The sequence below is a fragment of the Schistocerca serialis genome, chromosome 4 (genome assembly GCF_023864345.2).
Source record: "Schistocerca serialis cubense isolate TAMUIC-IGC-003099 chromosome 4, iqSchSeri2.2, whole genome shotgun sequence".
NCBI classification, from domain to species: Eukaryota; Metazoa; Arthropoda; class Insecta; order Orthoptera; family Acrididae; genus Schistocerca; species Schistocerca serialis.
In genome coordinates, this window is record NC_064641.1 from 637,681,164 (window position 1) to 637,697,115 (window position 15,952).

General features: G+C 41.3%; 1 non-coding gene across 1 annotated transcript; it reads left to right on the forward strand.

The window, feature by feature from the left end:
* The first annotated feature begins 15,427 nt into the window (after window positions 1-15,427).
* Window positions 15,428-15,509, forward strand: Trnas-gcu (transfer RNA serine (anticodon GCU)). Its single transcript has one exon. It is a non-coding gene; the product is annotated as a tRNA-Ser (tRNA).
* The last annotated feature ends 443 nt before the right edge of the window (window positions 15,510-15,952 follow it).

Below are 15,952 nucleotides of genomic sequence, written 5' to 3' on the forward strand. Positions count from 1 at the left end.
TAAGGGAGGACGTACGCGAAAGAGACCAGAACTGTGAACAGTTTTTTTATTCTATCTTCATTTACTACATAGTACTGAAATTTTAGTCCTTAAATCTTACGTTCCACTTCCACTACTAAGTGTGATAAAAATAATTAGCAAAAGCTTCCACAGGACCACGCCCCTTTGTTCTCCATTTCCTCATATTATTTACTCTTCCAGTTTTATGCGGTCACAATGTGGGAAATATTTAGCAGATCCAGAGCTTCTACAAAAAATGTGCAAACTCAAAATCTTAATGAAAGTTACAATTCTCTGATAGAAGAACCATGCCCCAAAACATTTGTTTCCACAACTGCTGATGAAGTTGCAGCGTATGATGCTTGTATAGTTTTTAACTGTGCTCATCTTCGCAGACTACGGGCTCTGCAGAGGCTATGATTTGGTCCAAGAGATTTCCCAGTGTCGATATTGAACGAAATCGATAGCAGGAGAATTGATGAAGGTGACATTATTGTTACTCAATTTGAAAGTCAGGTTAACTTAAGAGGACAAGCAAAGAAAAGACTGTTTGAAGATGAAGAGGAGCTGCCTATGGTTTGCACTAGTTCACCCAGATAAGGGTGAAACCCACAGAATAATAGAAACACTGTCAAATCTGTGATTCAGGTTTCCTATAACTTACATTTTGGCAACTTTATGTCCTTTTCCTCACAAACCACTGACATTATAGTGCTTAAATTTGGCATGTAATTAGTGAATACTATAGAGAAACACTCTGTGGATGGAATTTCATTTAGAACAATATTAAGGCATTTATGTAAGAGAAAAGCCCTAAGATTTGGTATTTTTTGACAGAAATATGGAGAGCTGTAAAAATCTATTAAAAGAAGAAGTCAATATTCTGTTCCATTGACATCTGTAATAATGGTATATCAAACTTTGTAATAAAATATATTAAATTCCTTCTGACAGATTTTTCAAAAAAGGAACGTATATATTCACCTTGTCGAAAAAAATTCATTGTTTACCATTAAAAACGTATAACTTCAATAAGCAAGAAAATGTATGTCTGTATCCATATAACATTCCTTAACAACTGTGCCAAATTATTACATTGCCTTGAAAACCTTTTTCAAAGTATTGCAACTTTGCATACGTCCCCCCTTAAAGTGGATCGGCCACAGCTCAAAAGCCTTACTTGTGAAATTCTCGGAACAATTTAGTCTCCTGGGTAGAAACAGAGGGACGTTACACATGATACACATTAATACTGTCTATCCTTTACAATTTGGCTTCTAAATACTTGCCTTGTGTCTGTAACCTGAGGCCAATGACCTACTGATTTCGGGTAGACTTACATTGTTGGATCCTGATGCTTCTTGCTTAGTAGTTGTGCATCTATACTGGCTGAAGCCCAGTCTTTTTTATTATTTGTCCTGTCTTTTACCTGCTTGCAGAGTGCCTCTACTATTCTCGACTTTAATTCTAGCAGATCATTAGATTTCTTATACGGAATTTTGAAAATCTGGCAGTCCCTCTCAGGAAGCTTTACACGGGCTTTGAAATCTCCATTTGCATTCTGTGGAGCATAAAACCTTTCTTAGTGATCCATCACTTATAAAATAAAAGCTTTATAGTATTAGCAGTAAATTAAAATTTCCAAATCGATATGAATGGCTGGAAATTCATAACAAATTAAAGTATATATACCTAAATAAATAAGGCAGATGATCACTGAAGTATTGTGGTGCTACAATTCTGCTTTCACCTCACTTGTATATACCGCTTGCATTTTTCCAGAAAGCTACACAAACGCCTAATGATGCGTACTTTACATAAACATTGTGTTCGGGGCTCGTGCATCTAGTTTACACGTCAAATTGTGATTTACATCACGTCACAGATACTATAGAACAAATAAGTAAATTTCAGAACTGAACTTCCCTCTGTATCTAGCTGTAATTGTCAAAACAATGACGATAACTTCTCGTGTGTCTCTTAAACAAAGGCGCGAACAGCAAGTCGCTCTAGAAGTAGCCAGAACACCCAGGTCACGAATGCACACGTCAGGGGAGTTGCTAGTTTCGTGTACAGTCTGCACCTATCTTCACTAACACTCTAAAACAATTAACCTCCCATTTCCGTCGCTTTGGTTCAATGAGAATTCGATACAGTTGGCATTAGGGGGTTAATTCTGGACTGACAGATCTATAATTGTGCCTGGGCTATTGCAGTTCACATTGATATTTTTCAAAGGCTGTTAGGAAATTATTTTCGTGAGGCGCATTTCCTTTAATATTATATGAAAAACATATTGCGGTTCTAGTTCAGTCATCCATGCTATTTTTCACAGTGAACCGATATGAAGGCGTTCTCATTTTATTTTTGGTAATCTCGCGCAGTGCGCAGTTTTTCCAAATAGACGCAAAATGAACATATTTTATTGCAGTCATGTGCTAAATCTAAGTTCCCAGTTACGATTTTTATAGACTACTGATAACTTAAATTTTTCAGTACATTCTTATCTGAGGCTTCTTTTTGCAATGGGCCACCCGAGAGATATTCTAAGAACTACATTATTTTATGGATATCCATCTTACTGCATCGACGACGGACTTCAGATGATGATGTATTTGAGAAAGTAACACCACAGCTGTAACTTTAGAATATCTTTATTCTATATGACAAAGAAATCAAATACTCTTTCGACAGTGGTGGTGCCTGAGGATGGAGGCAATGTGCCACAGAAATTAATCGCATGATAAAGATAGTCTCAAGATACAACTGTAGTGTTACTTTTTCTCACAACTACATTATTACTGAACGTAGCATCGGGGGACTGAATATCATTTAATAAAATTGAAGTCTTATTTTTTTTAAAAAAAGGAAGCCATCAGAAGTCTGAGACTGAAGATAAACTTAGTCCAAGTCCCTATAGTTAGGTCTAATTTCCATTAATCATTCCCACAAATTCTAGAAGAAATTTTCTTCACTGTTTGCCAGACAAGGTGGGTACAGCTACTGATCACCAGTTTGTGCGCCAGTATCGATGAATAATATCAAAGGTATGCACTGTCTCCCATAGAGTGAGTACGTGTGAAACTTGAGGTAGAATCGCCCATGTAATGATCACCTTAAGCTCGGTGGTCCGGTTCATCCTATCCTAATACGATAGTAACAGGAGTTAAATGCCTGTACCAGTTCTCATCCACTCCATTCCTTTCATTTCCATTATCACTCGTGTGCTGGCATGAGCTGTCGCCAGCACAATGGGCGGCAAAGAGGTTGCAAGAAGATCGATAGTAGGAACTAAAGCAAACGCTCCTGTCGGGAGAGAGGCCAAAGACAAACTCACAAAAAATGCGCCGCCAACGCCCTCTCGACCGCTAGTATTTAGATAGGTGCCGCGGACCGGAGGGCCCAGCAGTCATCCAGTGAGTCACAGAATCGAGCCATGAGTCGCAGTCCAGGCACTTGCAGTTGCTGTCACAATCAGATTCTCAGTCTCAGGCAGCATATAGTGGGATGTGCAGCGAGGCTAATATGGACTGTTAAGGAAGAGCTTGTACCACAACACCTGGACTATCTTAAGTTAAGTAGCTCCCTGTTTAAGTTATTAAAGAACCTTGTTGTGTGCAGTTGTGTTACAGAAAGGGTATACTGGCCAGTCCGCAGCTCGTGGTCGTGAGGTAGAGTTCTCGCTTCCCGCGCCCGGGTTCGATTCCCGGCGGGGTCAGGGATTTTCTCTGCCTCGTGATGACTGGGTGTTGTGTGATGTCCGTAGGTTAGCTAGGTTTAAATAGTTCTAAATTCTAGGGGACTGATGACCATAGATGTTAAGTGCCATAGTGCTCAGAGCCATTTGAACCATTTTTATACTGGCCAGTAAACAACATCCTCTCCTTGCTTCCCATGGTACAAGCACACAGTAACAACGAGACGACACAAAAACTCGAATACACATTGCACTGCATAAACACTGATGAACTGACGTATGCCACTGCAGTTATGTGTTTTCTATATACGGAGAATTTGCAACTGTTGAAACACTGGCTGATCTAGTTTGTGTAGAATATTTGTCCAACTTCATTCTACATTCTCGATAAATAACGTATTCTTTCAAAGAGCCCAGTTAGACTGCTAAAGTAATTAATAAATTTTCTATAAGAAAATGGAGTAAATTGCATGCTTTAAAATGCAGATTAAATTACTTTGTACCGAATTCTTTAAAAACTTTCGGAAAAGGTGTCATATATACTTTTTCGCAAGTGGCACTTCTGCTTGAAGCTAAGGGATAATATACGGGGAGTGGGCAAAAATGTGGAAAGACCAAAAGACGCAGCAGATTATAATGCATAATAAGCTGTAGGAAACTTGTTGGGATTCGAAACAGCATCCAGTCGTCTCGGAATGGATGTCCTGTATGGTTTTGAAGGGAATCTTATACCATTATGCCAGCAAAAATGTGGCAAGTTCAGGTAAAGATGAGGACAGTGACTACACACCCTTCTCTCCAAAGTAGACAACAAAGGCTCAATAATTTTGAGATCTTGTGGCAGTGCTCGCCAGGAGAGATCGACGGTTCATCTCGCTCACTGAACCAGTCCTAGACGATGCGAGGTGTGTGAACATGGGCCTTGTCATCTTAGAACACAGCATCACCACTGGGGTGCAAATATTGTACCGCAATATACACCTGATCAGTCATAATTGTCACTCAATCCTTGCAGCAATGCGACCTTGCTGAGCAGACACGGGGCCTATGGAATACCATGAAATGGCTGCCCATATCATCACCGGAGTCCCGCCCGGGAAGTAAACTATGCCAGAACTTGGGAACAGTGTGAAGTAAGACTCATCCGACGTAATGACTTTCTTCCGTTGCTCCACAGTCCAGGCTACATAGCTTCGGCACCACCTTTTCCTGTTACGGGCGTTTCCATTATTGATGTGTGGCAAGTTCCGGTAAAGATGAGATGGACAGCGATTGAGCACGCTTCTCTCCAAAGAAGAACACAGAGGCTCAGTAATTGCACTTCGACCCGCAATTCTCAGCTTATGGAGCGCCCTTTGTGTTTCGTTGCTGACAGGATTCGCAAGTGTGACATCCAGTTCAGCATTGACTTTTGCAGCTGCAGTCAACTTATTCGTTGTCTCGGACACGTTCAGTCACCGTCTGTCACGATCACTGAACATTTACTTCCGCCCGCGTTGTGATTAGCGGATCACGTTTTTCCGTTTTCCGTTTGTGCATAAATCTTCGATATGGTACCTCTAGAAACATCACACTTCGGCTATGTCGGTTATGGAAGCACCAACCATATGAGCACCAGCAATTTGCACACGTTCGAACTCACTTAGCTCCGACACAGTGCACTCAGAACTACACAGAACACTCCCTGTTCTGATCACGACTGGCCCTTGCAACGTGCTGAGGACGTTGCACAGGTGCTGTTCGTGGCCAAATACAACAGTGCAACCTGAAGGACATTAGATTACATTATATTAGATTAGATTCTGTTGTCATTCCATAGACCCAAAAAATGAGATGGTTCTTGTGGGTGTGAACATGTCAGAAAGTATATCAATAAAACATAAAACATTTGAATATAATACTTACTACCCTGATCATTTGTCAGGAGATTGTCGAAATAGGTGAATACAATACGGTAAAATGGAACAGCTAATATTTACAGAATTAACAGGATGTTAGAATGAAACATTGTTGTTGTTGTTGTTGTGGTCTTCAGTCCTGAGACTGGTTTGATGCAGCTCTCCTGCACTATTAATAAATTTGCCATACACAAAGTACCTAATTTTGACTGACCAAGTGCTGTCAAAACTGAAATCTGGCAGACATTTTTACTTAAGCTGGCTCAACATTCTCTGTTAAGGTATTCTTCTATAGAGTAGAAGGAGTTGACTATCAAAAAGTCTTTCAAACTTTGTTTAAACCGCGCTTTATCTGAAACCAAGTCTTTAATGGTTGCTGGCAACCTACTGAAAATGTGTGTTCCTGAATATTGGACCCCTTTTTGGACAAGGTAAGTGATTTTAGGTCTTTATGTAGATTGTTCTTATTTCAAGTACTGATACTACACTACTGGCCATTAAAACTGCTACACCACGAAGATGACGTGCTACTGACGCGAAATTTAACCAAGAGGAATAAGATGCTGTGATATGTAAATGATTAGCTTTTCAGAGAATTCACACAAGACTGGCGCCGGTGGCGACACCTACAACGTGCCGACATGAGGAAAGTTTCCAACCGATCTCTCATACACAAACAGCAGTTGACCGACGTTGCCTGGTGAAACGTTGTTGTGATGCCTCGTGTAATGAGGAGAACTGCGTACCATTACGTTTCCGACTTCGATAAAGGTCGGATTCATATTGCGACATTGCTCGCGTTGGTCGGGATCCAATGACCGTTAGCAGTATATGGAATCGGTGGGTTCAGGAGGGTAATACGGAACGCCGTGCTGGATCCCAACGGCCTCGTATCACTAGCAGTCGAGATGACAGGCATCTTATCTCCATGGCTGTAACGGATCGTGCAGCGACGTCTCGATCACTGAGTCAACAGATGGGGTCGTTTGCAAGACAACAACCATCTGCACGAACAGTTCGACGACGTTTGCAGCAGCATGGACTATCAGCTCGGAGACCATGGCAGCGGTTGCCCTTGCCGCTGCATCACAGACAGGAGCGCCTGCGATGGTGTACTTAACGACAAACCTGGGTGCACGAATGGCAAAACGTCATTTTTTCGGACGAATCCAGGTTCTGTGTACAGCATCATGATGGTCGCATCCGTGTTTGGCGACATCGCGGTGACGCACATTGGAAGCGTGTATTCGTCATCGCCATACTGGCGTATCACCCGGCGTGATGGTATGGGGTGCCATTGGTTACACGTCTCGGTCACCTCTTGTTCGTATTGACGGCGCTATGAACAGTGGCCGTTACATTTCAGATGTGTTACGACCCGTGGCTCTACCCTTCATTCGATCCCTGCGAAACCCTACATTTCAGCAGGATAATGCACGGCCGCATGTTGCAGGTCCTGTACGGGCCTTTCTGGATACAGAAAATGTTGGGCTGCTGCCCTGGGCAGCACATTCTCCAGATCTCTCACCAACTGAAAACGTCTGTCAATGGTGGCCAAGCAACTGGCTCATCATATTCCAGTCACTACTCTTGATGAACTGTGGTATCGTGTTGAAGCTGCATGGGCAGCTGTACCTGTACACGCCATCCAAGCTCTGTTTGACTCAATGTCCAGGTGTATCAAGGCCGTTATCACGGCCAGAGGTGGTTGTTCCTGGTACTTATTTCTCAGGATCTATGCACCCAGATCGCGTGAAAATGTAATCACATGTCAGTTGTAGTATAATATATTTGCCCAATGAATACCCATTTATCATATGCATTTCTTCTTGGTGTAGCAATTTTAAAGACCAGTAGTGTATGTATTGAAGTGTTAGTTCGAAATAGAGACGTATTACTTGCAACAAATTTCATTTAGGAATAAATATACTGAGAAGCAGTGGTTAGAATACACAGTTCCTTGAACGGGTTTCTACGTGATGTTCTTGAATTTACACCACAAATGATTCTTATTACGCGCTTTTGCACCAAAAACCTTTGCTCGGTTTGACGAGTTGTCCCAGAATAGTATCCCATTGACATAATAGAATAAAAGTAAGGAAAGTACGCAAGTTTTTTTTTGTATTTATGTCTCCTACATCTGACAGCAGTCTCACTGCAAATACATACTTATTTAGCCGCTTAAGCAGTTCTGTGGTATCCCTTTCCCAACTGAATTTATTATCGAGTTGTAATCCCAGAAATGTGTCACTGTCAACCTCTTCGATCTGCATGTCTTCATATGTTATACACATGCTGGAAGGAAATCTCTTACCGGTTCTGAACTGCATATAGTAGGTCTTCACAAAGTTTAATGACAGTGAATTAGCTTTAATCCACTTGTTAATGTCAGTGAAAATTTGATTAGCAGCTATTTTAAAATCTGTACTTGACCTTCTACTTATTGCAATGTTTTTATCATCTTGACTAACATCTACAATTATTCTTCAACCATGCGTCCCTCACGGTGTTTCCCTATTTTTGTTCAGTCCCCTCTATCATCAAAAAGAACAATTTCTGCGTCAAGTTTCTAATAGACCATTCAGGCGCTCAGTCCGGAACCGCGCGACTACTACGGTCGCAGGTTCGAATCCTGCCTCGGGCGTGGATGTGTGTGATGTCCTTAGGTTAGTTAGGTTTAAGTAGTCTAAGTTCTAGGGGACTGATGACCACAGATGTTAAGTCCCATAGTGCTCAGAGCCATTTGAACCATCTAATAGACCAGAAATTCAGTTACGTACAGTAAGAAGCATTTAATGGATATAATCGAGAAACTGCGCTTCTGCAGCATACGATTTCGCGTCAGAATTGGTTGCCTCGCTGAAGATATGAAGTCAAGATTTATGCGGCATGTTCGCCAATATGGGCGGCCGGAATATCGGCGTCGCTGCAGCATACATTAGCCGAGAACGACCTTCGGTTGATGCAAGGTTTCTCTGACGTGTGTCTAGATTCGAAGTGTTGTATTTTTAGAGGTTATCACCGACCGTAGCCCCAATCGTAACGCCTCAACCGCGAGGCTGATCAAATGTGACGCAACACCTACAGAAGTTTCATAAAGTAATGTGAGAGTCCATTAAGCCATCAGATAACTGTCCGCCAGAACTGTAAGTGGCCTCGTCGTTAAATTCACCCGTCAGCACTGCCTAGCCCTTTAAGCAGTCACAGCATTTAATGACAAACTCATCCCGGAAAAATAAACAAAACCGTCCGAGTGCTGAAAAGTGTGAGCAGCCCCCGACTTGGTCGTTGCGTAGAATTCAGCAAAGGATTTTACCTTCAAAATTGAATGTCTTCATTTATTGAATATAAATAGATTTTTCCTGGACTTACATCTACATCTACATGGATACTCTGCAAATCACATTTAAGTGCCTGGCAGAGGGTTCATCGAACCACCTTCACAATTCTCTATTATTCCAATCTCGTACAGCGCGTGGAAAGAATGAACACCGATATCTTTCCGTATGAGCTCTGATTTCCCTTATTTTATTGTGGTGATCGTTCCTCCCTATGTAGGTCGGTGTCAACAAAATATTTTCGCATTCGAAGGAGAAAGTTGGTGACTGGAATTTCGTGAGAAGATTCCGTCGCAACGAAAAACGTCTTTCTTTTAATGATGTCCAGACCAAATCCTGTATCATTTCTGTGACACTCTCTCCCATATTTCGTGATAATACAAAACGTATTGCCTTCCTTTGAACTTTTGCGATGTACTCCGTCAGTCCTATCTGGTAAGGATCCCACACCGCGCAACAGTATTCTAAAAGAAGACGGTCAAGCGTAGTGTAGGCAGTCTCCCTAGTAGATCTGTTACATGTTCTAAGTGTCCTGCCAATAAAACGGAGTCTTTGGTTAACCTTCCCTACAACATTTTCTATGTGTTCTTTCCAATTTAAGTTGTTCCTAATTGTAATACCTAGGTATTTAGTTGAATTTATGCCTTTTAGATTAGACTGATTTATCGTGTAACCGAAGTTTAACGAATTCCTTTTATCACTCATGTGGATGACCTCACACTTTTCGTTATTTAGGGTCAAATGCCACTTTTCGCACCATTCAGATATTTCTTATAAATCGTTTTGCAGTTTGTTTTGATCTTCTGATGACTTTATTAGTCGATAAACGACAGCGTCATCTGCAAACAATCAAAGACGGCTGCTCGGATTGACTCCCAAATAGTTTATATAGATAAGGAACAGCAAAGGGCCAATAACACTACCTTGGGGAACGCCAGAAATCACTTCGGTTTTACTCGATGACTTTCCGTCAATTACTACGAACTGTAACCTCTCCGACAGGAAATCACAAATCCTGTCACATAACTGAGACGATATTACATAAGCACACAATTTCACTACGAGCCGCTTGTCTGGTACAGTGTCAAAAGCCTTCCGGAAATCCAGAAATACGGAATCGATCTGAAATCCCTTGTCAATAGCACTCAGCACTTCATGTGAATAAAGAGCTAGTTGTGTTTCACAGGAACGATGTTTTCTAAACCCATGTTGACTGTGTGTCAATAGACCGTTTCCTTCGAGGTAATTCATAATGTTCGAACACAATACATGTTCTAAAATCCTGCTGTATATCGACATTAACGATATCGGCCTGTAATTTAGTGGATTACTCCTACTTAATGATGATACATTGTTCTACACATCGAAGAAGTGGTTTCAGTCAGACCATTCTTTCTTGGTTTGCAGTTTTCACGAAATGTAGTGGATTTAGGAACGGTGCAGAACAAAATGAAGCAAATTTAGGAAATGGAGAATGTGAGCAGACATCTGTGAGAACTCCAAACAAAATATTAAAACCGTCCTCTTAAACTAATGACAAACCAAACTAAACCAAGGGTTTACCAGTCGCCTATCATGATGATTGAAACAAAGAGAAACGTGTTTAGTCGACATAGAAACATGTTGTAATCGCTAGACATGTCGGTATGTTCGCTCAAACTAAGACTAGCGGTCATATATTTCTCTATTAGCGATTGTAAATTACCACAAACCATGTTGTGATCAATATCAATTTTTGAAATAGCTGTGGAAGTAATTCGTGTACCTTACTCATTATAATCGTCATTTAGTTTGTGACACTCTAAAAATACACACATCTGCAGAAAACTTAATAGGTCTGGATCTGAGCTTCTATTCTGCAGTACTACAAAACTGAGTCATTTACTTTCCAAGAGTTCGATGTAACGGATGGTTTTCGAACGTCAACTGAAACTGAACATATTTATGAAATGGATGTTAGAGAAATTCTGTGAATTTACGGAAGTGCTACTTAATTTTACCGTTAAATAATGCTACAGCAATTTCATATTAACACTGAGAGATATAATTCAAAACGGCTGTGTAACGGTGCACTTTGGTGAAGTGTTAAGCATTCTGTGCCACAGGATACGTACCGAATGCGGTACTGTTTTATTAACCACGACCGCAAAGTGATTTTGTTTCTATTACTTCCTTCTTTTCCTTTCTTTTGAAAGGAGCTGTCAAGAGAGGTATTAAACTGTTCTTAGTCAGGGGGACGGCTCTGCAACTATACTTGGTCGAGTTACTAACACTTTTTTTTCAGTAGTAGTAAGGGAAACTCCCCATTGCACCCCCCTCAGGTTTACTGATAAGATGGTCCAATGAATAACCCGTCAAAAACCGAACACAGATCAAGCGTAAAAACAGGACGCTGTACTGAAGTAAAATAAGTGCAATACAGAGCAGCCATAAGCAGCAACGGCGCCGTGGGTCAAGTGATCATTGTGTTGTGCTGCCAAGCGAACGAGCCACGTTCAAAACTTCCCCGTGCTAGTTACTTCATTTTTTTTTCTCACAACATTATAAACTATCAGTCCGGTCACTAAAATGCTTGTTCTCTTTGTGTAATCTTGGCAGTTGTCATACTATACATAGGTTATAGAATATGAGTCATGTGTTAAGAATACGTTACCGTTGCAACTAACTGTGGTGAATAGTGAAAACAGGCGAAATACTGCATAGACGTCTCACAGAAATGAAAACAACAAATAAACCGGTGTGAATTATGTTACAACATGGGAAACGGAATACAACTTCAAAAATGTTAAAAATATATGTGACGACAGAGCACAGAGAAATTGCGCGACTGTGAAACTTGCCTTCATTTGTTGCAGCTTATGTGACAAACTATTGATTTCATCATTTCCTTTGAGTGATCACATTCACATTCATATTCATACGAATATCTAAATCGGACAGGGAGGCACATTCCGCTCACTCATGAGGCGGACAAAGTAGGTGCGTCGATAAGAGATTCCCGTTATATGACACATGTACTGTCGCTAATGCCGGATATGACACACTAAACATGTTTTCTGGTGGAGGATTCGGTTGACCTGTCGCCTGTCATGAAATGTTTGCGTTTCGCATTCGAAAGCCGCTTTCCTTCAGCTGCTAATACAGTAGTTGCGCAGAATCAACCGTCATTATAGGTCTCTACCTTACACCTCGCTGTTGCAAAGGGACGTTACACCATGACAGAGACACAAATTTGAATAAAGCGAACACTGCAAAAAAAAAAAAAAAAAGCGCGAGGGAGGTTTGAACACGCCTTGCCCGCTTGGCAGTCCTATACCCTCATTTTGTTAGTTATTATTCGTTGCATTTGTTCGGGGCGGACATCCCTTGACATTCATTCAAGTTCATCGTTGATCCATTCACTCAGTTTTTTATTACAGAGGGCAGCTAACCCTCAGACCGAACACGCTTTTTTAACGTTTTTTCCCTTTTTTTAAAGGAATGGTCTCGGGGGCAAAGTGGGCAGGGGTCATTGTACGTGGCCTGACCATGATGTTTCCGTAACCAAACAGGATCATATGGAAGGGGTAAATGGCCATAGGAGAATATTCATTTATTTATTGACAAAAAATAAATTTGCCTTTTTCATGACTTGCCTCTGAAAGAAAGAAAAATAAAAGTTATATTTCTATAACACGTACATGCGGCGTCGATACTCCACGGACGCCGCCTCCCCATTTTCGCGTCTTGTCTTCTTGTAATGTTCATCTCCTTGTGTGTACGTATCAAATTTATCTCCTGCGATGAGTAATACAGCTACGGACCGGATCGTGGAAAATGCTCCGCAAGAAGCTCGAAAAGCATTGACTGCAATTGGGGTTCTTCACAATAGCACAATGACGATCGTTTAAATAGTTCCAAAAAACCATGAGTTCTATGGCAACACCTCCAAATAAATAATGAATCGCTTTACCTCTGATCCACGTGACAGAGTTGTGCACCGTCCTCGGGTAATAAATAGCGCCTGGGTAGAGTACGGGAATCGGCACAACAGGGCGACATTCGTAAAAAGAGAGCCAAAACACGCTGAGCTACCGTGCCGGCTATCTCCTCCACTCTGCTTCTAAATATAGGTTGGAAATAGGGCTACCAGTTTTCACCCACTTTTTTAAAAATTTATGCTTAGGTTCATTGTAGCGCCATAGTTTTCCACATCCCCCTAGGTGAATACCGGGCTGGTCCCCACGTCCTGCCTCACTTACACGGCTCGCCGACATCTGAACACTTTCGCTCTATTCCATGGATTACACTAGTCGCAGACAATTGGGGTACACTAAATTCCGTCCCAGGGGGCGGGGGGGGGGGGGGGGGAGGAGGGGGGTGTATGGGGTGGCGGCAGCCAGGGCATCCGGCCACCCCTACCACTAACATTGCCACATCCGATTAACCATGCCGATCCTGCGTTTCCGCGGGAAAACAGGGACAAGCAAAATAAAGTTTATTGTAGTGCCACAGCAATTTAGATAAGTTAGCGTTCATCTTCAGGTGGACAAAGAAAGAAAGACCGTTGCAATACAGGTACCATCCGGTTATTTCGTGAAACAATGTTGCCACGTAACGTCTGTTTTAGCACAGCCATTATATTCTGTTCAGGTTTTGCTAGGAAAAAAGTGGCAAGCGTGGCTCTATATGACGTAATTTGATAACGCAGACTTCGTCTGTGTGCTTCGGTGTGCATTTCGTTTGGTTTCTCGTTTATATCAAATTACCCCTGGATTCCGATGCGCGTGCTCATCAAACCAGTTTACCGCCGCACTACAGTTAATGTTAAGGACAACCGGGTCGTTCTATAAATACAGTCGTAGATATACTCGTAGATTTTGCGAACAAAAGTATGTATTTGGCAAAAGTGATACAGAAAAATTAATGGTTTACTGGATAGAAAAGTAGTTGTCAAATATTTGTGACACAGCTTATAATTGTGTGAACAGGTTACGATATGTACGAACTTCCATCATGCTGGAGTAGCTTGGGTCAACAGCTTCTGTTAATCAGTAGAACGAAAAACCAGTCCAAATTGCTAAAATTTACTTTTTATTCATTCGATGACCAGTTTGGGGCCGAGACCCGTTTTGAGATTATCATAACAGTTGAAAAAGGCATTTCCGAAGATGTCAAAAACGTGCAATGAACATTTACAGTACACACAGATATGCACTCCAAATGTTCGTTACACACTTCTGACATCTTCGGAAATGCCATTTTCGACTTTGTTATGATGATTTGAAAATGGGTCTGGGCCCGAAATTAGTCATCGAATGAATAAAAAGTAAAAATTTGCAGCTTGGATTAGTTTTACGTCCTACAGAAGTTAGGGTAGATGACGGCCTAAGAGGAAAACATATCATCGAGAAATGTACATTTACCTCTTTGTAATCGAACCGTAACATTCTCACTTAATGCACACAGGAGACAAGGCTGAACTTAGGAAACCATGGGTACATATGATGGGAGAATAGGCACTAGCACTTCACAGTTAATTGGTAATAGGTAGTAAAAAGTCGCAGCAGGCAGCGGAATACCTGTACTGACTACTGTCATGTAGTAAACGAGTCAGGGAAGAACGGTAAACCGATGATTTAAAGACTGATAAGGGAATTTCTTCTGCAAGTCACTTGTGAAAGCTTACGTCAAAACGATGAAATTTTAAAGCGTTGCACAACATATAAGCGTCAGTATTTGTTAATATGCGTAGGTCTACTATCCACGTTGTCGCCGTTCTGCCATGCCTTTTGTTTCATGATCAGTGTCTGCAGTTGCGATAGGAAACTTGTGGACGACTTGCTTCACAGAGCAAGGTGGTGAAAAACATTAATTCGTTTTGCAGAATGTTACTAGGATAATGTCCACACTATTTCGAAGGCTCGCAGTGCATTTAGCCGATCGAGATTCACACCAAACTCCGCAATTGTCTTCTTGTCAACGAGATAGTGGTACTTGCATTATTAGGGTGGATTCGTATACTCGTTCGTAAACATGGTGACTTATTCACACTCCCGAGATAATATTTATCTGTACGTATATTGAACTACGTAAAATCCATAGCAACATAAAGCTCATTTAACGATCTTGATAGTCGTAACGTAGTTTCCCAGCGAAGAAAGGAGTGCAGTGCTTTGCACACGTATTTGTATATGTGTAGACACCCAGTACCCCATTTCTAACAGTGTAAGATCGGCGTTGACCCGCACTTCGATGACATTAGTACACTCCACCTGAAAGTATTTAATGTTTTCATATGAACATAAAATGTTTGCTGAGTAGTTCCGTTGCACGGAACGAATGTCGTGGGATGAGGTAACACCCAGTGGCTTTCCCCTCGTGTGATGCTTCCTTATGAACTAGACAAATCAGGGAGGAGCGAATCATTTCTAATACTCAATACTATCTACTGCGTACGTGTGACAGCTTCGCGTGGTCGGGATGTCTCGTTATGTGAGACGCGTGCCCGCCGTGACGAGGTGGCCGAGTGGTTAAGGCGTTGGACTGCTAATCCAATGTGCTCTGCACGCGTGGGTTCGAATCCCATCCTCGTCGAACATTTTAATGTCGTCATACTGTAACACTTATCAGCTTTCAACAAATGTGAAACAAATATACAGTTACATTCAATTATAACAATATCATGCACATGTGGAAGGTTAATGATCCTGATATATATCCTCTACGGATTTTGTCGTATCTGCACAAAGTGTTTGTGGTTTTGCTTTGGTATAGAAGGAGAAGTTTTATTGCTATTATTCCCATGTATTATAGTTATTATTCCCTTTTAAGAGAGCTCGTGGGAGTCAGTCAGTCATTTTCAGTTCCTTTTCTTATTTTCTTTTCTTCACGAAACCTCTTCATTTATAAAATTCACCGTGTTTTTTCTTCCTTTCGTCTGTTTAGCTTTTCCCTGTTGTTTATTTTGTTGACACTTGTTTAATTTTCTTATTTTTGATTTTATTTCTGAGTTGTTTTCTGCACTTAATTTCTTCTTC